Here is a 10,486-nt window from a genome sequence, read left to right on the forward strand (position 1 = left end):
CTCAGCAGTGTACTTCGTCGATCTGCCTGTTCTGTTCCCCACTCTGTCTCTGGTGAAGGCTCTTACCGCCCCTGAGCCTCTGGCCTGTACCCCAGTTCTGTATGCACAAATAAATAAATCTTAAAAAAAAAAATTTAGCCTTACAAAAAAGATGCAATTTTCAATTTTTACTTTATATTTATGTGAGAATCTTCTCTGTGTTGCTGTTTATTTACTAGTGAGTAATCCTTCAACTTTTTGTCACATAGCTAAAACACCCAGTAAGTTTTCCCAATCAAATCACCAAAATGAGAAACAAAAGATATCTACACATGTATACACACAGCTCCAAAAGATGAGGAGAAGAAATAATGATGAAAGGGTGTTTGTGAGCTGTCCTTTATCCAGTGGGCCTAGAGCACTTATTTTTAATTAACAGAATTATGTGCCAGGCACTGATATTAGGTAAAGATGTACCCACTGATCAAGTAGAGTATGGTCTTAGCCTTAGGTGAAGGGAGCTTTCAATGTGGTGAGGGGAACTACAAATTCCTGTTACTCAGAAATATCTGTTTTATATGAGTACAGAAGAATAATTCGAGGAGCATAGCCAATAAACAGTACATTGCCTGGGGCAAATCAGTAAAATTTTACAGGGAAAATGAAGTGTGTCTTTTTTGTAGTCAGGTAGTTTCTGACTTCCAATAAAGTGGCAAGTTTGTGCCGAAATGAAAAGTTATGATTGCTTGCCTACTCCCACAAAAGCTTATTATAAAAGTTTTCAATCTGTAAGTGCTTATTGCTTTAAATGTAGTTAATTTTTCTTCTCTTGACACAGAATTTAACATATCATTTTCCCTAAGATGCAAGAGATTAATGGTAACCACTGTGTTATTGTCACAGATATTGTGCTTTAAAACACTTTCTCACAGGATGAAATTCTGCAGTTTTACATCATGCTAGTCTACATCTTTTTTTTCAGTTTCTAATGTTGGCATCTTTCATTTCTATCATCAAGCACATCAAATCAGTGTCATAGCAATGAGGTCATTGAAAGAAGCATTTTAAATAAACTAGAAAATATGTTTAAAGTTGACATTCTTTCCATCATAAATAATAACTGTCATAAAACAAGAAAATGTTTATCTTCTAGCTGTAGCTAATAGAGTCATATTTTAGTGATTTAAATGGCATGAATGTGCTGAGCAGTAATTACTGGTGCCTGACTGCATTGTGAAGCATGCGTTAGCTCATTGCAGGTTATGACATGCTCTTGTACTGAACAAGCACTTTATTATGTTTATTCAGTCAACAATACCATTCCAGTTCTTAAAGATCAATGTAGATAAAGACTTTTAGAGGTTATTGAATTAAAATTGAGGACCAACTAGAAAAAAGACAGGAGGAGAGGCCCTCCCTGGTGGCGCAGCGGGTTAAAGCACAGCACTGAGAATCTAAAGCTGCTTCCGCATGAGTTCAATTCCCGCCTGCCCCGGAGGTGACCACATGGTGTGGCAGACCACTCCTGACCCGCCCGCTGCTCCCCTCAGCAGTGTACTTCGTTGATCTGCCTGTTCTGTTCCCTACTCTGTCTCTGGTGAAGCCTCTCACCGCCCCTGAGCCTCTGGCCTGTACCCCAGTTCTGTATGCACAAATAAATAAATCTTAAAAAAAAAAAAAAAAGACAGGAGGAGAAAACAGTAATCCACACAGATAGCAATGATGGTAGTTTTATTTGAAAATTAAAATTCCTTTTATTTCTGTTAATTTTGTTTTCTTTTGGGGGGGGGCTGATCATGTAACCTGAAATAGAAATATATGCTAAGATAGAAGAGACCACTTTACCAAGAAATCTCACAATACTCTCTTGAAATGATTCATTGCTGGAAGTAACTAGATAGTTCCCTTTAATCATTTTATGAAATTTAGGAATTTGAAGTCAAAACAAGGAGCTATGACTTTTGACCTTATCTTTATAGTCTTTATTAAGCATTATGATACCCATATAAAAATTGTTTTGATTGTTCCCTATAGTGTTTAACTCCACGTGACACTGCTGCCTTGAGAATATGTGTTTTCAGGAAGGATTGAAGCTAGTTAGTATTATATGAGCAATCCAGACAAGAGCATTGTCTATTAGGGACACCCTACAATGAATAGTGACCAATGAATCTGAACAGAACCTTTCCTGTGGAGTATCTGAATATTAATCCCATGGTAAAATTCAGTAGACACAACAAAAAAGAGATGGAAACCATATTCCAAAATTGTTCATAGCATTTGAACAATTGAGCAATTGGAAAATTGAATCAAACTGACTGAATTTTGAGCAACTGAATAGTTTTCGAACTCAGATTTTCTCTCTCTCTCCTTATTTCTGTGGAATTTTACCATATGTTTCATATTCAGAAGCACCACAGGAAAGCACCACAGGAAAGGCTCTATCCATTGATCACTATTCAATATAGGATATAAACATCTAACACATTAATAACATTTGAGGGAAAATAAATAAACCAAAATGTTATTAAAGGGGGCATTTAATATGACAGGTTGTTGGACTGAGAATCAGGAGGGATTGAAACAGGCAGTTCAGACTGGGGTACCATTTAAACATTGGCCATACTGCAAGAAGGAAGGAATCTTGAACATATCTGGGGAAGAAAGTTGCAGGCAAATGGAATAACAAGTTTAAAGACATAAAGTGGAGAGAGAGGAAACTGTCAAAGGAGTCCTTTAAGGCCTTGTCTACCTTGATAAAGACCTGGCTTCTGGCTCTGCCCCTTGAGCAACACTGATAATTAGGACTGAGCCAGGAGGGCATGTCCTCGATCTTGGGCACGGGAGAGAGGCAATGACGATGACTCCCTTTTTTCCTTTTGAAGTTCACTGTGCTTGCCCATGTCTGGAGTCTAGGAGGTTGTTGCTGTGTTCCAGAAAGGACAGTGACTTGAATTAAGGAGGAAACAAGAAATCGTTGGGTTTGTGATGTATTTTGAAGGGAAAATCAGCAAAATTAGCTGATGGAAGTATGATTTAAAAAAACAAAACCCACATAGTCATCAAGGGCTGATCTCAGAAAAGGATTACAGAGGGAGACAGCTGGCTCACCCACAGGGGATATTCAGGTTTCTATTAGGGGACTAACTTGAGACAAGTTTTACATTTGGAATGCACAACAGATTTCTAAAAATATAAAAGATGAAATCTAATTAAAAAATACTTGTTAGTATATTTTTAACTTGCGAGGTAAGTTTTTAGGGGGATGGGTTATTTATTGTTTTGCTTTGGAAATCACATATGTATGTTATGTTTTTTCTTTTGTATGTGTTGAATATCACATAATAGTGCTTTACATAATAAACAAAACAACCAAGCAACCCCCAACCCCCAAAACAAATATATTAAAATCTTAGAGATTTCCTTGGGAGACTAAGATTGTGATGGTATCCTGAGAGGTGTTTCGAGCCTCCATAAAACCAACTATTAAATTCCTGAAACTATTTCCTCTGCAACCATATATCTTTATGTAGTCCTGCAGTAGAATCTCATCACCTAAGATGACATACCAATATTTTTGTTCTGCCTTCTGTGTCTGTTATTGAAGTGGCCCTACATTTCAAAACTGGTGCATTATCATGGATTTAACAAAGCCCAAGACTAACATAGAAAATCGGTATCAGAAAATTAACACTAGCTTTTATAGATTACAAGTGTCTTTAAAAAGTTACAATAAGACCCAATTTAATTTTCAATTAATCTTTATTAAAAGGTTATTAAAGTAAAAGTGGCATCAGTAAGATGGCTGAGTGGGAATCCCTGAACCTTCCTCCCCTGGATTAAAAAAAAAAAATTATTCAATGATTCTTTAACAGATTACCCTTGTAAGCAGTAAAAAATTAATTGAAAACCTATACCCTAGGAGAAGATGACACAGACTGACCAAAGCTGGTAGGAACACACTCTAATTGGAAAAACCAAACCAGTGTATCATTCATTATACTATCATGAATGGGCCCCCTAGTTCCTTCTTTTATCCAGGCAAAGGAAGGTTCAGTAACATGCACTTTGCCCCCAATTTTTTGAAGTTCCATTTCAGAAGGTTGGCTTCTGTTGCTTCTGTCTTGCAGGCCTTGAGCCAGATTTGATATTACCAGCAAACTCTAGTCACCATGGGCAGACTGCAGGTGCCAGCTTGGGCTGGTAAACATCATTGGTTCTTTACCCAGCTCAGCAGCGAATAAGTGCATGAAATATCCCAGTTATTATTCTGTCCTAGGAAGGGGAAGAGTAGATGCATGCATCCAGAACCCTAAATGCACCATGATCGCCCAAAGAACTAGGATCTGTATCACCAGTTCTAGAGCTGCAATGGCATAGTATAGCTGACAGCAGGTAACAGAGCCAGTGACTGACTAATACTGTAGATGCTGTACCTTCTGCCCCTTTCCCTTCCTCTTTGCTGTTGCAAAGGTTTTGGCTTTGCAGGTCTTTTGCAGTTGTACATCAATTTCTTAATGTTTGCTTGATTTCTTCGAAGCATGCCATTAAAACTTTGATAGGGATTGCCTTTTTATACATAAACCACACTTTGATAGGGATTGCCTTTTTATACATAACCACATGGGATGCTTTTACCACATTGTTACCAAGCACTAGGTGGAAGAGAAGTAACTGTCCAAAATTATGACAGTAGTATTTGAATTTAAGTCTCCTCATTCATGCCATACTACATTTGCTTCTTGAGGTCACAGCAGTCATGATGTTGAACTACTGAGCTGTGTGAAGATGTCTTAGAAGAACTTAGGAAAGCTTATGTCCCCAAGGTGCATTATATTGAGGAGGTTGTGGCTGAGCTATGACATTAAAGAAATCTCATTGTTTTTGTTCCCTCATCTGTAAAATGAGGAGAGGATTAGATGACCTGAAAAACATTTTAGAGGAATTAATTCATTAATTAAGGTGACTGAAAAAGGAAAAAATTACACAGAAGTTAAATTTAGCATATTAATATATTAATAATGGTTCATTACCAAGTCTATTAATGTGAGTTATATGCAGAAAGAACTGCTATAAGGTTTGACTTGTTACTTCCTTAATCATTAGAATACAGTATAGTTCTTGGTGATATTTTAAACTGAATTGTTGTCTGAATTTATATTGAGAAAGACAGCAAGGGAGAGAAACATATTGTTTTCTTTATATGTCTCAAGCAGATTGGTTCTGCAAACTTCAAACTGTGAAGGCTCACTAAAATAATGCATATGAACTGCCAAAGATAAATCCTGGCACAGAATAATTGCTCAATAACTGCAAGTTCCTTCACTTGACCATGAAAATAGTACCTTTTCTAACAACTCCATCCTAAAATGATCACACTCAGCCCAATTGGAACGGCTCCCTTTATCACACCACTTCCAAAAGTACCCTGCGTCCTTTCATGTATTGGAAAGTTAATTTTACTAGTCATTTGCCATATCTACTTTTTACATATGAAGACACTGCAGCACAGAAAAATTGGACAAGTGACTGGTCAAAAGTCACATAAAGCAGTTAACCATGTTCATCACTATGTATCAACTACAAGCCAGATATTGTGCTAGAATCTGAATATATAATGGTTAGCAAATCTGAAATGTCTCTTGTTTTTAGCAAACTTGCATCCTATTGGTGGGAATAGTAATACAGACATCACAATCAGGCAAAGAAATGCAAAGTAAAATCTCACAGGTACTATGAAGAAAAGTACATGCACTGTGGGAATATATAACAGAATAACAGAGGTGACTGTGATAATCTGAGGGGCCAAAGAAGGTTTATCTGAGAAAATTATATTTTAGATCAGGAAGATATTAAGATTTTTCTAGAAAACATACACACACACACAAGTTCATATTATGAGAGATGAGAAACTGAAGAGTTGCTTGTTGCTAAGATGATATAGAAGTTGTAGGCATGAAGGGGCTCAAGAAATGCCTGGTAAGAAAAAATATATATACTAAACAATGATACATTAATGAAAGGTTTTAAGTCTTGCAGGAATGGAGAGCTAACATGGGATTGATAGACATGGGCAATACATTCGAAAAATCAGTGTTGTGAATATGTGGAGAATGAATAGGATGTTTGGCACTGTAGAATCCTAAAGGCCAATTAAAGTCATTGAAATAGATTTGCAAATAAGCAAAGTAAGCGGTGATATTGGTTTGATCAAGACTCATAGAAGTAGAAACACTGAGAAGCAAATGGAATTAAGACATGCAAAAGTTTTAAAATGAATAGAAGCTAGTAGATGACTTATAGAATATGGATATTGGTAAAGGAGATGCCTAAAGTGTGATAGAAAATGGAAAAAGCAATTTCTTAATAAAATTGTTTATGTTGATTCTATAAACTTGAATCACATAAATAAAATTTATGGATTTCCATTTTTACCTTAGCATTAACCCTTTTTTGGGGTAAGGAGTTCTCCTTTTCTCTATGTGTAAGGAGCTATTTACCATCTGCTTCTAGTTTCTAGTTATTGAACTCAAAGTGTTTGGCTGAAGGGTAGATTTGCACTTGCTTAGAAGGAATGACTCAGGGTGAGATGTTGGGTTTAACAAGCTTGTTGGCAAAACGTCTGGATACCAGATGGAACATTGCCTCCTACCCCAATACAAGTTTCCAGACTCCTAAACCAAATTGGTCTGGGAAAAAAAAAAAAAAAAGAAAGAAAGTAACTCTATTCAGAGAATGGTAAAGAAATGGAGGAGACACCAACATATATTAAAACAGTTAGATTATTTCAAATATTGCACAGATATAAGCTTTTTAAAAAATACAAGATTTCTAGCTGTGCAAGGCAGGATCTCTCTGCAACTACTTTAGAAATATTGTTCCTGATCAACATGGTGTAGGCATTGAAGAAAATAGAACTCAGTTGAAATATAACAAAAACCCAACTTGCCTAACTTAGATTATCTTTATAATGCCATTTGAGACAAATGGAAGCTTTTAGTGAATTGCAAATAGCACAAACTCTCAGTCCTTATTTTGTGATGATTATTTACTTTGTTCTGTTACTGGGTAAAAATAACAGCAAAACTATTGGATACAGGAAACCTGAGCAATCTTTTCTATTTATGTTGTTTTTATCAGAGGGAAATAATAATCCCTCTTTATTTGCCCTGCTGTGAGGACCAAAGGAAATATCTTGTATGAAATGACATTGAGGGAAAGAAAATACTGTGCATATACCACTTATAATGATCATCTGTGAATAATTGATAATTTGCTATTTTTCTATTCAGTTTTTCCTTTACTAGACTGGGATAATTTAAATTTACTCCTGCTTCCCAAGTGCATTAATTTCACAGCAATGCTAAATTATTTTGAGCAATTGTTTCTTTTGCACACATTCTTTATAATTTTTTAGCATTTCAAGGTTCAATTGATGGTAATATATTTTCTAATTTGCAAATCAAGAATTCATGGTCAAGATAACTATTTTATGAGATTCTCCCAGTTTTCTTAATAATTTCAAAAAATATACATTTTTATGTCTTTACTTGACTTGGGGTCAGGTTACTGGTTGGAGAGGTAAAATGTTCTACTTTGCTTACCACCTTTTCTATAACCTGTCTTTCTCTCTCTCTTTTTTTTTTTTTATGACTGATGGTGTTCTTGGCCTACTTGCCAACATTTTATCAAAATGCTACTGTAAAAAATATAGTATGTGTTGGACTTATGGTCACATTAGTATTTACTATGTATATTATTTGATAATAACTTATTCTTGCTTTCCAATCAGTTTGAATTATTTGCTATTAAGTTATTTTATATAGATTAAATTATCTTCTATTTGATTTATGAAGTCGAAAATTCTTTCTTGCCAATCTACTTAAAACACCACATTGTTGAAAATAACTAACATTAATTATCCTGTCTATGTTAGTTTAGTCTCAAATTATTTTCATGTTATATATCCACATTGCTATAATAAGGGTCCTTATTTCTCTGTTTTGTAATTATTTTGTTTCAAAATCTATAAATTTTAAGGAAAGGGACTTAAGTCCATCTTGCTGAGTACCTATAGTTTAATGAGTTTGTTCTTAGAAAGAAACAGGGATTAAGATGCTCAAAACAACAATCAAACTAAAAGAGGAATTAGAACTTTGGAATCAAATCACTAATTTGGAGTGAAACATATGGAAATCAGGCTCAAAGATAAAGTATTCATCTTTCCTTTAATCCATGATCATTTATCATAAGTCAGGTACTATAGTAAACACTAGTAATAAAAATATTAATAGAGCCTAATCCTTAACCTCAAGTAGTTCATGGTTTGATCAAGACATCCTGTTCTGGCAAAATCTGATATGTAAGAGATCAGATTCTGAGATGTGGTAACTTCATCTCAAGTGAGCAAAACATATTTCTAAATAGCATGTATACTATGGAATGTCACTAACTATGTATTAAATAAATCTGTATATCCAGAACTGACTGCTTACTTGAACGTTTTAGAAAACTAGCCAGAAAGAAGAGAGGGATAAACTATACCAAACTCCTCTGAACACTACTGAACTTTTGGGTGAGCATGGCTTTCATTAAGGTACAGGTAAACAAGAAACTTGTAAAAGTTGAACTTAGAAAGGTTATCATTAAAACTATGGTATTTTCTTCTAATTGATTAGTAGTAGAGCTAAATGTTTCTCTAAAGAGGACATAAAGATTACCAACCGGCATATTAAAATATGCTCATCATTATTTATCATCAAGGAAATGCAAATCAAATCCACAAAGATACCATCTCACTTCTGTGAATGACCCAAATCATAAGTACCAGAAATAACAACCGTTGCAAGGATAAGGAGGAAAGGAAACCTTCATACACTGTCAGTAGGAATGTCGACTAGTCAGTTTGTGTGGAAAACAATATGGAAGTTTCTTAAAATATTAAAAATAGATCTACTATGTTATCCAGAAATTCCATGTGAGGTAGCTGCTGGAAAATAAAAACACTAAGTCAAAGGGCTATATAGATTCTTACGTTCATTGCAGCATTGCTTATAATAGCCAAGTTATGGCAGCTACTTAAATTTCCAGCAAGTGAGTGGTATATATGCACAGAAGATTTGGTATATATACACAGTGGGATATGACACTGCTATTAAAATACAAAGATGAAATCCTGTCATGGATGACAACATGGATAGAACTAGAGAAGACTGTGTTAAACAAAATAAGTCATAAGGAGAAAGACAAATAACAGAGGATTTTACTCATTTGTGGAATGTAAAGAAACCAAGCAAAGAAAGAAAATCAAACTAAATCAAATCCAAAATTCTAACTGCAAAACTGATGCTCCCAGAAGGGAAGGTTGCAGGTGGGAAGGAAGGGAGAGAGGAAGCCTAATACACTTTGGTGGAGAATTATGGGTGCTTTGGTGGTACGTATGGTGTGATGTGTACATTTGAAGAGGTGCAAGCCTTTATCTCTGAAATACACACCATGAATAATAAACCAATGTTACCTGAAAAATTTCACTTACTTTTTAATAAAATTGATTTCTATGTCCCATAAATACAAGAGTTGACTGAAACATTGAGCGTAAATCCATGCTAGAAATCCATTTTACTAAGGCATGGCTCCCCTTACGGCAGTTGGTCATTCAGATAGCTGAGTGTTATCCTTCAGCATGAGCAGTCAGACACTCATTTGTGGTGCTGTGCATTTATTTTCAAACAGAGACTGGGTGAATGTTTCTTCAGGGAAACTGTGTGTGCATGTGCCACGAAACCCAGATGCAATTTCTATGTAGCCTTGATAAATTAACGTGCAGCAATGTTGTTTAATTGAATTCATGCTTCTCATAGTCTATCAGATATGCTGCATTTGTTGCAGTCATTTTCATCTTGCAAATGTAAGTTGGTTTTTGGTCTTGTAACTCAGCAGCTGTTAAATAATGGCTTTTCATTTAAAGAATATAGTGTCACATTTAGGTTTTTTTTTTTCTCCTCTGTTTTCAGGAAAAGCATACACATAGATCTTATTGAATATACCAGGAAACTATGTTAAATGACCCTTTACCAGGTTTAGAATTCAGAATTAAGATGATTGTCAATCACTTGCAAGCTGTCACCACAGCACAATAAATGAAAGAACAAAATATTCTTCACTATATGATTTAAGAATGTTGATTTCAAATGTTTATTTACAAAAAGGCAAAAGTAAATTCAGTTGTATAAATGTCAAAATTAAAGTTCTAGTACTCTTTTCCTTATGGGATAATTGATTTCATTGTTCTTTCATAAACTTTTTATTACTGAAATTGTTCTCCCCCTGGAATGCAGCTAGTGTGAGCAGCTAGTGTGATTCTCTAAGTGCAAGATGAGCCTTTAGAAATACATGATTGTACCCAAAGTGAAATCTGACTCGTAAATCATCCAAGAAAAACAGCTGTCGAAATTCATATAATACTGGATGAATGGGATGATAAAAATATGATTAAAGCTAAAAAAAT

Source organism: Condylura cristata, unplaced genomic scaffold (genome assembly GCF_000260355.1).
Source record: "Condylura cristata isolate star-nosed mole 26May11 unplaced genomic scaffold, ConCri1.0 scaffold00019, whole genome shotgun sequence".
NCBI lineage: Eukaryota > Metazoa > Chordata > Mammalia > Eulipotyphla > Talpidae > Condylura > Condylura cristata.